Source organism: Callithrix jacchus, chromosome 7 (assembly GCF_049354715.1).
Source record: "Callithrix jacchus isolate 240 chromosome 7, calJac240_pri, whole genome shotgun sequence".
In the NCBI taxonomy this organism is placed as follows: domain Eukaryota; kingdom Metazoa; phylum Chordata; class Mammalia; order Primates; family Cebidae; genus Callithrix; species Callithrix jacchus.
This window is the reverse complement of record NC_133508.1, coordinates 5,698,370-5,711,367: the sequence shown is the minus strand read 5'-3', so window position 1 is coordinate 5,711,367 and position 12,998 is coordinate 5,698,370. Positions and strand designations below refer to the sequence as shown.

At 44.9% G+C, this 12,998-nt stretch overlaps 1 long non-coding RNA gene across 1 annotated transcript; it reads left to right on the top strand.

Moving 5' to 3' along the window:
• The first annotated feature begins 6,603 nt into the window (after positions 1-6,603).
• LOC144577132 (uncharacterized) lies at positions 6,604-12,156 on the top strand. Its single transcript, XR_013520413.1, has 3 exons — positions 6,604-7,047; positions 8,529-8,764; positions 9,551-12,156. It is a non-coding gene; the product is annotated as an uncharacterized LOC144577132 (long non-coding RNA).
• The last annotated feature ends 842 nt before the right edge of the window (positions 12,157-12,998 follow it).

The window sequence follows — 12,998 nt, the reverse complement described above, 5'->3', positions numbered from 1 at the left end:
TCTCACCGTGTTGCGAGGCTGATCCTGACCTCCTGAGCTCAAGTGATCTTCTTGTCTCAGCCTCTCAAAGTGCTGGGATTTCAGGCATGAGCCACCGTGCCAGGCCCATGGCTGTAGGTTTTGACTTCTGACCTGCTTTCTCTGTAGTACTGTTTTTCTGTAAGATATCTCTGTCAAATTGTTTGGTGTCTGGCTTTGCTGCTTCATGAGGCACAAAACCTCTAAACGACAAGTTTTAACAGCCTTTATTAATTATATATATTTATACACTGCTTAGGGTGAATATGGACCTTTGGTTCTCAGAATCCATTTCCATCCTTTTCTGGTGTGTTTTCCTGAATTGCAGAGATTGGGAAGCTGAAGAACACCTTATTTGACTCCCTTGCAGCCAGGGTTCTGGTGATTACGTATGAGATTTGGTGATTTTATCCACCACAGATATGGCAGTGAAGGCATGGAGTTTTTCCACTGCCATGTTTTGGTATCCATTAGCTGACTTTGTGGGTTCTGAGTGGCACCTGCATCTGGAGTGGTGGCAGCACCTGATCCAAGCTCCCTGGTCCCCGGGTCACAGAAGTGGTGCCTGGTCCCTGTGGTAATTATTCTGCGCTATTCTTTTTTTTTTTTTTTTGAGATGGAGTCTCACTCTGTCACCAGGCTGGGGTGCTGCAGTGGCATGATCTCGGCTCACTGCAACCTTTGCCTCCTGTGTTCAAATGATTCTCCTACCTCGGTCTCCCAAGTAGGTGGGACTACAGGCACCTGCCACCATGCCTACCTAATTTTTATATTTTTTAGTAAAGACAGAGTTTCACCATGTTGGCCAGGATGGTCTTGATCTCTTGACCTAGTGATCTGACTGCCTTACCCTCCCAAAGTGCGGGGATTACAGGTGTGAGCCACTGAACTCTGCCGCTATTCTTTTCTGTCTAGTGTTAGCACCCAAATGGGTGTCCCTCATCGCCAGCCTAAAGTTTAACTTTGCCTGTTTTAAAAGCATTTTTATATATGTCTTTTAACCTGTATGGCAGTTTATTTATTTATTATTATACTTTAAGTTCTGGGGTATGTGTGCAGAACGTGCAGATTTGTTACATAGGTATACATATATACTCGTCAGGTTTGCTGCATCCATCACCCTGTCATCTACTTTAGGTATTTCTCCTAATGCTTTCCCTCTCCTGTCCCTCCACTCCCTGGTATCTGTCCCCTAGCCCCCCAACCCCCTGGAAACCATCATTCTCAGCAAACGGTATGGCATTTTAAAAGCTCATTGAGACAACTTTCCATGAACCCAAGGAGAAGAGAGTACCAATGGTGAACAGACAGGCTCAGGAATAGGACCGATGGGTTTGTGCAGCAGGAAAAGCTTAAGGTGGGGTGCAGGATTGAGAGAGGATTGGGAGGAGGCTCCTACCTGGCAGGAGTAGGGTGTGGGGAGCTGACATGGTGCCTTTGTCCCATCCCCTCTGTTTTCCCTATCTGCCAGCAGTGGGCAATTGAAGGAAGAGGAGACTGTGCTCACCACTGCAAGGACAGGTGCAAGAGGAGACCCCTAAAGCCCAGGAAGACATTGGTGATTGGTTCAAAAGCCCCTGTGGGCCCTGGGACATCGTGACATGACACTGTTGCTTCCAGTCTGTTTTAGCCCCTTAACTACCAACCATGAGACTGTTAGCCTGAATGAGGGGGAGACTTAGTGCCAGCACTCACCTTTCACGTTGAAGAAAAGATTTGAAAGCAGAAGGGAAAATGAGAGAAAATTAGACAAAATACAGGGAACAGACAAGAAACCCACATACGTTTTTCTGGCAGGGCTGGCGGCTTTGAGAAAAGTGCAGGGGAAGGGAGATGGAAGAGAATACAGGACTTACAAAGGGGCAGAAAAGGAAAAGATCTGCTCTTCGGGCCAAGCCTGCTAAGTTTCGATGCTCATTTCCTTTTTCTTAAATTAAGAAAAAAGTTTCTGGCTGCAGCTGAGTGACATGGCACAAAAATGGGGTGCTGTGAACAGGCAAGTGGAGAGGGAAATCTCCAATGCCAGGCTTGGGCTCTCTGTGTGGGCAGAAGCTTTTATTGTTATTATTTTATTTCATACATCATTAAAATACTTTGGCATTTCCCCAAGTCAGCACGCTCTAAAAAAGTTAATGAGAAAGGAAAACACTAAAGAAAAAAAAAAAAAATTCTGATTATCTGTAAAAAGGTGCTGTGGAAAGCAGGGGCTAAAGATTTCTGCATCAATCTCCCCCCCCCCCCTTTTTTTTATTTTGCAGGGACGCTCTCTGCTAATGGACTTCACTTTTTCTCGGTCATGAGAGCTTTTCAGTGTGTAATTGAAGTCAGAGGATGCCTGTGATTCTACGGCCCTCTCCTTTCTGTGGCCTTGGGCAAGGTGCTTCACCTCTGGGTGCCTCAGTTTCCCCCTGTGTAAATTGGGGATAATCATACTTAATTGCTTCACCATGCTGAGGTAAGGATTAATTAGCTGATGTTTGTAAACGGCTTTGAAGCCAGAAAATGCTACAACAGAGCTGGGCCTTATTCTTAATAATACATTTCAGCTGGGTTAATAATTGCATTTGCTGTCTCAAATTTCCCTGGCAGTTTCAGCTGGTGACTTTAGTTTTCTACTTCACTTATTAAAAAGAAATAAAAAGTAGCACTGCCGGCAGAGAATGGCTCTGGTCTTCATTGCAAGGATGAGCTCAGATGTGCCATGGGTGAGCTTGTATCTGCTCCACAGGAATTCAGGAAGAGCCTCTGTAACCTATCAAATGGGATGCGAGGTTGCCTTTATGGCTAAGCAGCTTTTTAAAAAAGGAAGAAAATGCTGGTCACAAATGTGCAAGGTGAGAATCAAGCAGATCTGGGAGGAAACCACTTTCCAGAATTGATTCAATTCCTATACTCTGGACCTAACCACAAAGTGGTTTGTCTGTTGTCTGCCTCAAGTTGTTTTTTTCTCTTGGGTCCCTCTTTCTGGCCTCCACCCCTTCCTGTGCTAGGTCACTTCAGGGTGTGCGGTGTATGTGTATTTCAAATCTCAAGCGAGATCCACGTCTGTCCCCTGCCTCCCTTTGTGTCAACTCCAAGAAGCATTTTTGCAGAGTTTAGCTCAGACCCGTCGAAACTGAGACGGACATCGCAGTGGGATGATCTCCCAGCAAAGCCCTGTTCCAGGGCAGAGGTTCAGGAAGTATTTGTTTAGTGGAGCCAGGTCTTTGAGACTTCCTGAGTTCCTCATGCAGAACACCTAGTAAAATGATGTAATAACTGCCCAGGCTGGGACGTGCAGCTTCAGCAGGGGCTGAGGCTCCCAACAGGCCTTTGTTTAGATGTGCATTTTGCATACATTTCCCGAAAGGGGCATCGTTCTTTGCATTTATCGATCCATACGCTGATTCAGTGATTCTCAAAGTGAAGTCTCCAGGCCAACACCTGGCAACAGGTTAGTTAAAAACGCAGAATCTCAGACATCAGGTTTCAGAACTGTGGGTCTAGTTCAGTCCCCGCGTGATCAGTGACAGATTCCAAGGGGCCTGGGCTGTGGGCTGCTGTCAGTAGTTACTCGGCTGAATAAGGAAACAACAACACCCAAAACTCAGGACCCTTCCCCACAGGAATATCTTGCCTGGAAAATCTGAATCCTCTTGTTGCAGTTGGCAGAGAGCTGAGGAGGAAGGCTTGGGTTGATCTTTTAGCAGTCCCAGAACTCCTACCTATACTTCCCAACCCTAGGAGACCTGCTCAACCCCTTCCAAGTCCTTTTCTCTGAATTAGCCTTCATCAGTGGTACTACACAAATTAACACTTACACATATCTGGCATGTGAGCTTTCTGTAATTTAATGCCAGCCTTGACTTCCTGGGTCAGTGGGATGCTCCATGCGGACAGACATCATGTCCTCATATATAAATACATATGGAAAGAGAGAGAGTGAGAGAGAGTCTGGCTGTGTTTCCCAGGCGGGAGTGATGTGAAGTCATTGCTTACTGCAGCCTCAACCTCCTGGGCTCAAGTCATCCTCCTGCCTGAGCCTCCTGAGTAGGTGGGACCACAGGTGTGTGATACCATGCCTGGCTAATTTTCAATTTTTTTGCACATCCCATTATGTTGCCTGAACTGGTCTCAAACTCCTGGCCTCAAGTGAACCTCCCATCTTGGCCTCCCACAGTGCTGGGATTACAGGTGTGAGCCACTGTGCCCTGCCATGTCTTCCTATTTTTGATGTCCCACTGTGGATTTCAAAGCAGTGTGTGCTCAGTGGAGTTTTGCAGGTTGATTACTACAGGCCCATGAATTAGAGACTTCCATCCTTTCCAAATAGAGAGGTGTCCAGGGTCCGGATGCGGTCATGAGCGGGGAAGATAGTTGTGGGGCTCGTCAGCTCTGGGGCTCGTCTTTGCTTTCGGTAAATATTTGGCGTTGAACATCAGGCTGTCACCTGCTTCGTGAGGACTTTATGAAGGCACAACTTTGTAATCATCCAGCAGACTTTGAATTACAAACTTCAAAATGCAGCGCTTACACTATTGGAAGGCACAGGAAAGGTTTCTCGGTATACTGGATCCTCACGGTAACTTCAACTCTTAGCTACCTCCAGTTTTATTATATTATTACATTTTATTGGAATTATGCGTCAAGCAGTCCATCAATTTGTGAAATGTTCCTCACATGCTAAGATTTTCTGAATCTCACTTGCTGGCAAAGAGAAGCCCTCAGCTGAAGTTCTCTGTCCATGACTTTGGAAAAGGCTGTGATTTAATTGTGAGAACCGTGGGTTGCCTTCAGCAGATGCTAGAGTTGATTTGAGTAATTCGACTTTGAGTAATTCAGGCCTAAGGGCTTGACACAGCCCTTTGAGCACAGTAAATGGTACAAGGACAGGACTGGCTCCTTTTAAGCTCGGCATCTCCCATCTGCAGGACTCGCAGGTGCCCTACAATCTTGAACTGATATTCTGTGAATAACAGTAATTAGAGTCTTCAGCATAGTTGGCAACTATTCATTAGCAGCTCTCAGGGAAGGAGAGAGATAAGAGGAACAAACGATCAAGAATCATTCCCATTTTGCAGACGTGGGAAACTGAGGCAGGGAAAATTAGATGCCTTGCCTAAAACTGAAACTACATTCTGAAAACTGAACTTAACAGAGGTGGCTTACTTTCCTGTAAATCCTGGAGGTCTCTGGAAGGACACAACTTTTCATTGTGTATGAGTGTTTCTCAACCTTCGTACCTCTGACACTCAGGACCGGATAATTCTTTGTAGTGTGTGTGTGTGTGTGTGCACGCACGTGCACGTGTGCACATGCTGTACTATGCACTGTGGTATGTTTAGCAGTATACCTGGCCTTGACCCAGTATATGCCAGGAGCACTACTCCACTTCCAGTTGTGACACCAGATATTACCAAATGTCCCCTGAGAGGCAAATTGGCCCAGGTTGTGAGCCATTTTTGTTTTGTTTTTTGAGACAGAATCTCACCTGGTCGCCAGGCTGGAGTGCAGTGGCCCCATCTCTGCTGACTGCAACCTACACCTGGATTCAAGGGATTCTCCTGCCTCAGCCTCCTGAGTAGCTGGGACTACAGGCGCATGCCACCACACCTAGCTAATTTCTGTATTTTTAGTAGAGATGGGGTTTCACCATGTTAGTCAAGATGGTCTCTTGACCTCATGATCTGCCCACGTTGGTCTCCCAAAGTGCTGGGATTACAGGCATGAGCCACTGCTCCCGGCCACTGTGAGCCATTATTTTATACTGAAGATAAGAAATTAATATTCTGTGTAGTAAGCTGTGTATGGTCCCTCCAATTTACTAAGCATTGACATTGCCTGAACAAATAGTAGCATCACTTTTCTGGACATCTGGAAGTGGTGGTGCAAGCCTGCAATCCCAGCTGTGTGGAAGATGGAAGTGGGAGCATCACTTGAGCCCAGGAGTTTGAGACCAGCCTGGGCAACACAGGGAGACTGCTGTCTCAAAAAACCCCAACAACGCCCGATGTTCTTCCTCTGTGAGACGCTGAAGCACATGCATAATGACCAAGAGAATGTTTCAAACAGAAGGGGTGATGGCGTCTCCAGTGGTGATTTGTGACAGAGAACCATGCACTGCCTGGCTCTTCATTAAAAGGTAGCCCCAGCCGGGCGTGGTGGCTCACGCCTGTAATCCCAGCACTTTGGGAGGCCGAGGCGGGTGGATCACGAGGCCAAGAGATCGAGACCATCCTGGTCAACATGGTGAAACCCCGTCTCTACTAAAAATACAAAAAATGAGCTGGGCATGGTGGCGTGTGCCTGTAATCCCAGCTACTCAGGAGGCTGAGGCAGGAGAATTGCCTGAACCCAGGAGGCGGAGGTTGCGGTGAGCCGAGATCGGGCCATTGCACTCCAGCCTGGGTAACAAGAGCAAAACTCCATCTCAAAAAAAAAAAAAAAAAAAAAAAAAAAAAAAAAGGTAGCCCCATGAGAGGAGTCACAAATCTTTGTTGCTTCAGCATGAATCCATGATGTTGACACTAGAGCTTGTTTCGGAACAAGTGTTCTGAGAAGGCAGGACATCCTAGACACTAAGGCTGCCTCCTCCATCTCGGAAAGCCTCATCACCTCGTGAAAGCCGGTTCGAAAGTGAGCAACAGGGGCTCGTCTGGGGCTAGCCCGGGATGGAGCTGTGGACTATGAAGCATTGGAAGGAGGGTGCTGCCGTGACCCCGGTGGGTAGGAAAGACTGTGTGGCTTCCAGATGGGAGACTTAGCACAGACGCACGTGCTGCTCGGCGTGGCTGGCGAACCCTGGGGCTGGGCGTGTGCGTGGAGTATCTCACCTGCTGCTTGGCATAGAGTGGCATCTTTCCAGTGAGCCTGCCTGTGGCTAAGAGGCAGCTTTGCAAAGCAGGGGGCTTTCTGGTGAGGTCAGAAGGACAAGAATCTCCCCCAGGTCAGGGCCCGAGGGTGTCTCCCTCTTCTCTCATGCTATGGGTTCCTGCGATGAGTCAGCAGTCTAGACTGAACCCACTCCAAAGGCCCTTTACTCGGTTCAAGGTAAATTCCTGCCGAAGACTTGCTGCTGTGGCGCGTACAGGGCGGGGGTGGGGGTGGTGGGCATTTCTGACTCTTGACCTTTATGTTGGGTTTGTCCCTTTTGTTGACGTCACAGAAAGGAGAGGAGATTTGCTCTCATGCTCTTCTCTTCCGCAGGTGGTGCCACAGGAGACTGAAGCCCTGGTGTTCAGCTGGGTTTGGGGTGGGGATGGGGAATGCAGAGTGAGAAATCAGATTTCTCAGCACAGAACAGTTCAGAGTGCTCAAAGTGGTATCTTTAAAAAAATAAGTTTGTTTTATAAACATGTATATTGAAAAAACATATGTATGTTTTTACATCTTTTTAAAAATACGCATTTATTAAAATATATGCATATTAAAAATGTGTTTTTGCATATGTTTTAAAAATACATACATGTTTATTTAAAATATATGTATATGTATATAAACATATATTTTAAAACATGTGTTTTAAAATATATGTTTATATGTTTTAAATATATATTTTAAAATATATTTGTGTGTGTGTGTGTGTGTGTGTGTGTGTGTTTGTGTCTGTGTGTATATATCAGACACTGGGTATTACTATGTTGCGTGGGCTGGTCTCAAACTCCTGGCCACAAAGCGATCCTCCTGCCTCAGCTTCCTAAAGTGCTGGGATTATAGGCAGGAGTTACTGCACCTGGCCTCAAAATGACATCTAACCTGACTTTCCAAAGTCAGCTTAGTGAATATATCACACATTTCCAGTTGGCAGACTTTGACTCTTCCAGAATAATAAGGCAGGAATAACACCTTTTACAAAAGTGTCATCAAGATTTAATTGACATGCAATAAATTGTACGTATTTATGTGCACAACCTGATGAGTTTTGACTGTGTGCACCCATAATCAACATAGTGAACATATTCATCTTCCCAGATTTTCTCATGCCCCTTTGTAATCTCCCACACTTTCTGTCCTCACTTTCCACCCACCGTCTCCCCAGGCAGCCAGCGATGATTTTTTTGTCACTAGAGATCAGTTTCTGGAGCTTCGTGTAAACAGAGCTGCATGGTATTGTATTTTTCTGGCTGTTTGCACTCAGTGTGATGGTCTGGGGCGACATCAGCGTGGTGTGCACTGATAGATTATTCCTTTGGATTGCTCATGGTGTTTCATTGTGTAGATGTACTGCTAGTTTTTCATCTTTTCACCTGCTGACGGACATTTGAGTTGTTTCCAGTTTTTGGCTATTATAAAGAAAGTTGCTGTGAACATTCACGTACAGGTCTTTACATGGACATAGGCTTCTATTTGGTAAATATTTTTATTTAAATTAATATCTAAGCGTGGTCTAGGTGGATCAGAAGGTAGTAATTTAACTTTACAAAAATTGCCAAACTGTTTTCCAAAGTGAGTGTGCCATTTGATATTCAGGAATGGCTTCTGAATCTTTTGAGAGGAAGGCATCAGAGAACCTAACGTTGTTGACTACACAGCAGGTTACCAGAAGCGCCACTGAATCAGTGCAGTGCCCGTATCAACATCTGTCTGGGAGCTTCCTGCTTGTTTCTCGTTTCTGCCAGAAGACATGGTCCTGACAATTAGTGAATACTTCTAGAGCTTCTCTAGAGGGAACAATCTCTCCTGGAGAGGCAGATTCGAGAAAACAAAGATGACAAGTGCTTCCTTCTTTGAGATGGAGAAATTGACCTGATTGAACCATCAGACCCAGGTCAGTAAATTGGTTAATCCCCTCAATTCCATATAGAGCATTAGAACTTTGACACTTGAAAAAATAGGCAAATAGAAACTAAAATAGAAGCTTATTTTCCCAAATGGCATGGTGTGGGTCTCCTCATATTCCCAAGTAAACAGATAATTGCAAAATCCTGATTTGTTTTGTGTTGTATAAATCAGGCCAAAAAGCAAAATGATACCATGCTGTTGGTTATGTCTTATTGGCTTCTTTTTTTCTTTTTTCTTTTTTTTTTGAGACTGAGTCTCTCTGTCACCCAGGCTAGAGTACAGGGGTGAGATCTTGGCTCACTGCAACCTCTATCTCCCAGGCTCAAGCCATTCTCCTACCTCAGCCTCCAGAGTAGCTGGGACTACAGGCATGTGCCACCATGCCGGTTACTTTTGTATTTTTAGTAGAGATGGGGTTTTGCTATATTGGCCAAGCTGGTCTTGAACTCCTGACCTCAAGTGATCCGCCTGCCTTGGCCTCTCAAAGTGCTGGGATTACAGGTGTGAGCCACCATGCCCGGCACATCTTATCGCTGACTATGCTGGATTAAAACAAAGTGTCCTAGAAGGTTGAGGAAGGGCACCAGGATTGGGTCTGAATGCAGCACATGAAGTCACTGCTCATGAACCAGCATCGATGGTGGAGATTCCAGGTGACACACGGGCCAAGCAAGGTCATTTTGGAAGAGTGAGCCACACTGGGGATTGGGCAGAGACGTTGCCCTCCCATTAACGGAACACCGTAGGACATTTATGCCTCCTCCTTTCTCAGGTATAAAGAGGAGCAAACGGGAAACTCAGCCGTAGTTCTGAGCTTTTCAAGGAAAAGAAGAATTCTGCCAAGCTTGAACCAACGTTTTGGCTTCGCTCTTGATTCTGAGTGCCACAGGAACCGGATTTTAGATAAAGAAGGGACGTTTCTGTTACCTTGCAAGGCAGGAAATGGTTTTCTGGTCCTGGGATTCCTCTTCTGAGTGTGTGGGTGTCACGATTTCCTGTTTCTTTTTTCTTTCTTTCTTCCTTCTTTTCTTTAAGCTTTTGCATTTAGAAAATATATTGAATGTCCTAATTTTGCTGTGGTAAATTCCAATATATAAATCAAAATTAGACTTTATTTTCTGGGTTTTAGACCATCTTGAATCTGTTTTTTGTTTAGCATGTCAAGTATATAACGCAAAATGCCTTTTTTTTTTCCCTTGGAGGGGATTAACATTGTCAGGATGTCCAACTTCGAGGACAGTTCTAACTGGCTGCTGAAATCAACACAGTTTGACAGCTGTGTGCTTTTTTATCTTTTAAACTAATTCCACAAAAAGAGATGAATGATAGCGATCAAACCATCATATGATAATGAGGCTGATGATGATTTGATATAGCTTTCCCAAAGAGCACTGAATTATGTCCCTTAGAATGCTCTTTTCTTACGTGGGTTGGGGGAGGGAAGCACTATTATGCTCTGGTCCTCTCTTTTATTTAATTATTTTAAAGAGTGAAACAACTCTCACCTAGTTTTGTGTGTTGCAGTGTGAGTTGGGATATTCATGGGTGCTATGGTTCCCATCAGTGCATGGAAGCCTTGTGAAAACACAAGTTTCTGGGTCCCACCAGCAGAGTTTCTGATTTAGTACATCTGGGGTGGAGCCTTATTTTCAGGAAGTTCCCAGGTAATATGCTGCTACTGTAGTTCTGTGCTTTTCAAGGAAAGGGATCACCTTTGAAGAATGACTGGTCTAATGTCAAGGCCGTCATACTGGGTGTCAGGATCCTAGGTTCTAGAGTCCTAGGACTGTGAGATTTTAAAACTTGATGATTCCTTGGAGATTGCTGAGTCCAGGGTTGGCAGGCTACCTTTTCATGCTAACATCATAGGCCTTACTGGCCATCTGGTCTTTGTTGGTACCACTCGACTCCTACTCCACTCTGCTGGTGTAGTAGAAAAGCAGCCATAGATAGACACATGCAAACAAACGAGCAGGGCCATGTTCCAATAAAATTTTATGTTTCCATAGACAGGCAGCAAGCCAGACATGACCCGTGTCGTCTGCCAACCCTGGTCCAATCTAAGCTTTCATTTTACAGATGAGGAGATTGACTTCCAGAGAGGTTAGTTGACAATGACAATTACACAGGTGGCTGAATGCATGTCACTAGACTACTAACCAGCTAGTTAACTTGAGGTAGGATGCTTTACCAAAGCACCTGTAAAGTAAGATGGTTAGTTATCTGTGTTAGTTTGCTAGGGCTGCCATAACAAGCTACCTTAAACAATAGAAACGTGTTGTCTCACAGTGCTGGAGGCTGGAATTCCACAATCAAGGTGTCAGTAGAGTTGGTTCCTCCTGAGGCCTCCCTACCTGGCTTGCAGACAGCAGCCTTCTTGCTGTGTCCTCACATGGCCTTATCTTTGCATACACATTCCTGGTGTCTCTTCCTCTTCTTATAAGGACAGCCCTGCAATTAGATTAGGGCCCACCCTAATGGTCGCATTTTAACTTAACAAGGCTCCGCCTCCAAATAGAGTCCCATTCCAAGGTATACGCTGGTGAGGGAGGGGGTTGTTAACATTCAACATACAAATTCTTTCCTTTTTTTTGGGGGGATAAGAGTCTCCCTCTGTCCCCAGGCTGGAGTACAGTGGCACGATCTTGGCTCACTGCAACCTCTGCCTCCCAGGTTCAAGCAATTCTCTCGCCTCAGCCTCCAAGTAGCTGGGACTACAGGAGCGCACCATCACGCTCAGCTAATTTTTATATTTTTAGTAGAGATGAAGTTTCACCATGTTGGCCAGCATGGTCTTGATCTCTTGACCTTGTGATCCACCCACCTCAGCCTCCCAAAGTGCGGGGATTACAGGTATGAGCCACTGTGCCTGGCCCAACATATAAATTCTTAAGGAGGGAGGTGACATACCATTCAGCCCATAACATTATCTGTTGCTATGTAACAAATTACTCCAAAATTTAGTGGCTTCAAATAAGAAACATTTAGTATGTCACAGTTTCTATGGGTGATAAGTCCAGGAGAGGCTCTGGCTCAAAAACTCCCATGTGCTTGCAGTAAAACTGTTGACTGGGGCTGTGGTATTATCCAAAGGCTCAAGTGGAGAAGGGTCCAGGTTTATTCTCATGGTTCCTGGGAGGCTTCTGTTCCTTGTGGGATGTTGGACTGCAGGTCTCAGGACCCTGTTGGTTGATGGTGGGGCCCCCTGAGTTCCTTGCCACCAGGGACTTTCCCTAGGGCTGCTCACTGTGTCAGCTCTTCCCTTGGAGAGAGCAAGTGAGTGAGATAGGAGGAGCATGTCATTCTGTAAACCTAACCTCATAAGTGATACTCTACCATTTGTGCCACATATAAGCAAGCCACAAGTCCAGTGAGCACTGGGAGGGGAACATCCAAGGGTTTGAATACTAAGCAGCTGGGGTCCCTGTGGGCCACTGAGAGCCACATGATCCACTGCTCCCCATTAAAAAATTCCTCAATGTTATTCCTTTCTCAGATTCTCTCTAGCCTTGTGATGGCTTGCTTTTTCCTTTATTAGTATTTTTTTTGCCTATTTTATTTAAATTTAGAGAACGTTGGTGTTTTCACAATATCTGAAGTCTGCGGAACACAGAGAATATGTCAGGTGCAATGTACATTATTTAGGGGACAGTTACCCGAAAAGTTCGGGCTTTACCACTGCACAATGAATTTGTATAACAAAGCTGCACTTGAACCCTTGAATCAAGTAGATTGAAGATTTGGTAATTATAAATTCATGGCTTTCACCAACTTGGATATAAATTTGAATGAACTGAAACACATTTCTCTGTAAGTAAGATTATTAGCTAGATCAACTATTTTTAAGAGCAGGCCTTATTTATATGTAAACAATGCATTTGCTGATCACATATGTCCATATTAAAGCAAATCTCCTTATATCTAGTTGGCAAAACCTCCTTAATCTTGCAGTAATCTCAGTATGTTTTTTTCTTTAAGTTGAACGTCTTTATTTCTTTAAAAAGCCTATTAATCAAACTTTCTGCTTATTTGGATTAAACTCTGCCAGTTTGGCTAGATTTGCATGATTTGACTATAGGTTTTTTTGAAAATAGAACGACAGAAGGAAATATTCTTGGCTTAGTTCTTGCTAGCTTCCTGGTAGAAGAGATCTGTAGAGCTAGTGAATGTGCTTGGTTCTGGAGATCACGCCTGAAGCCATTTATCTAGTCACCATGTGC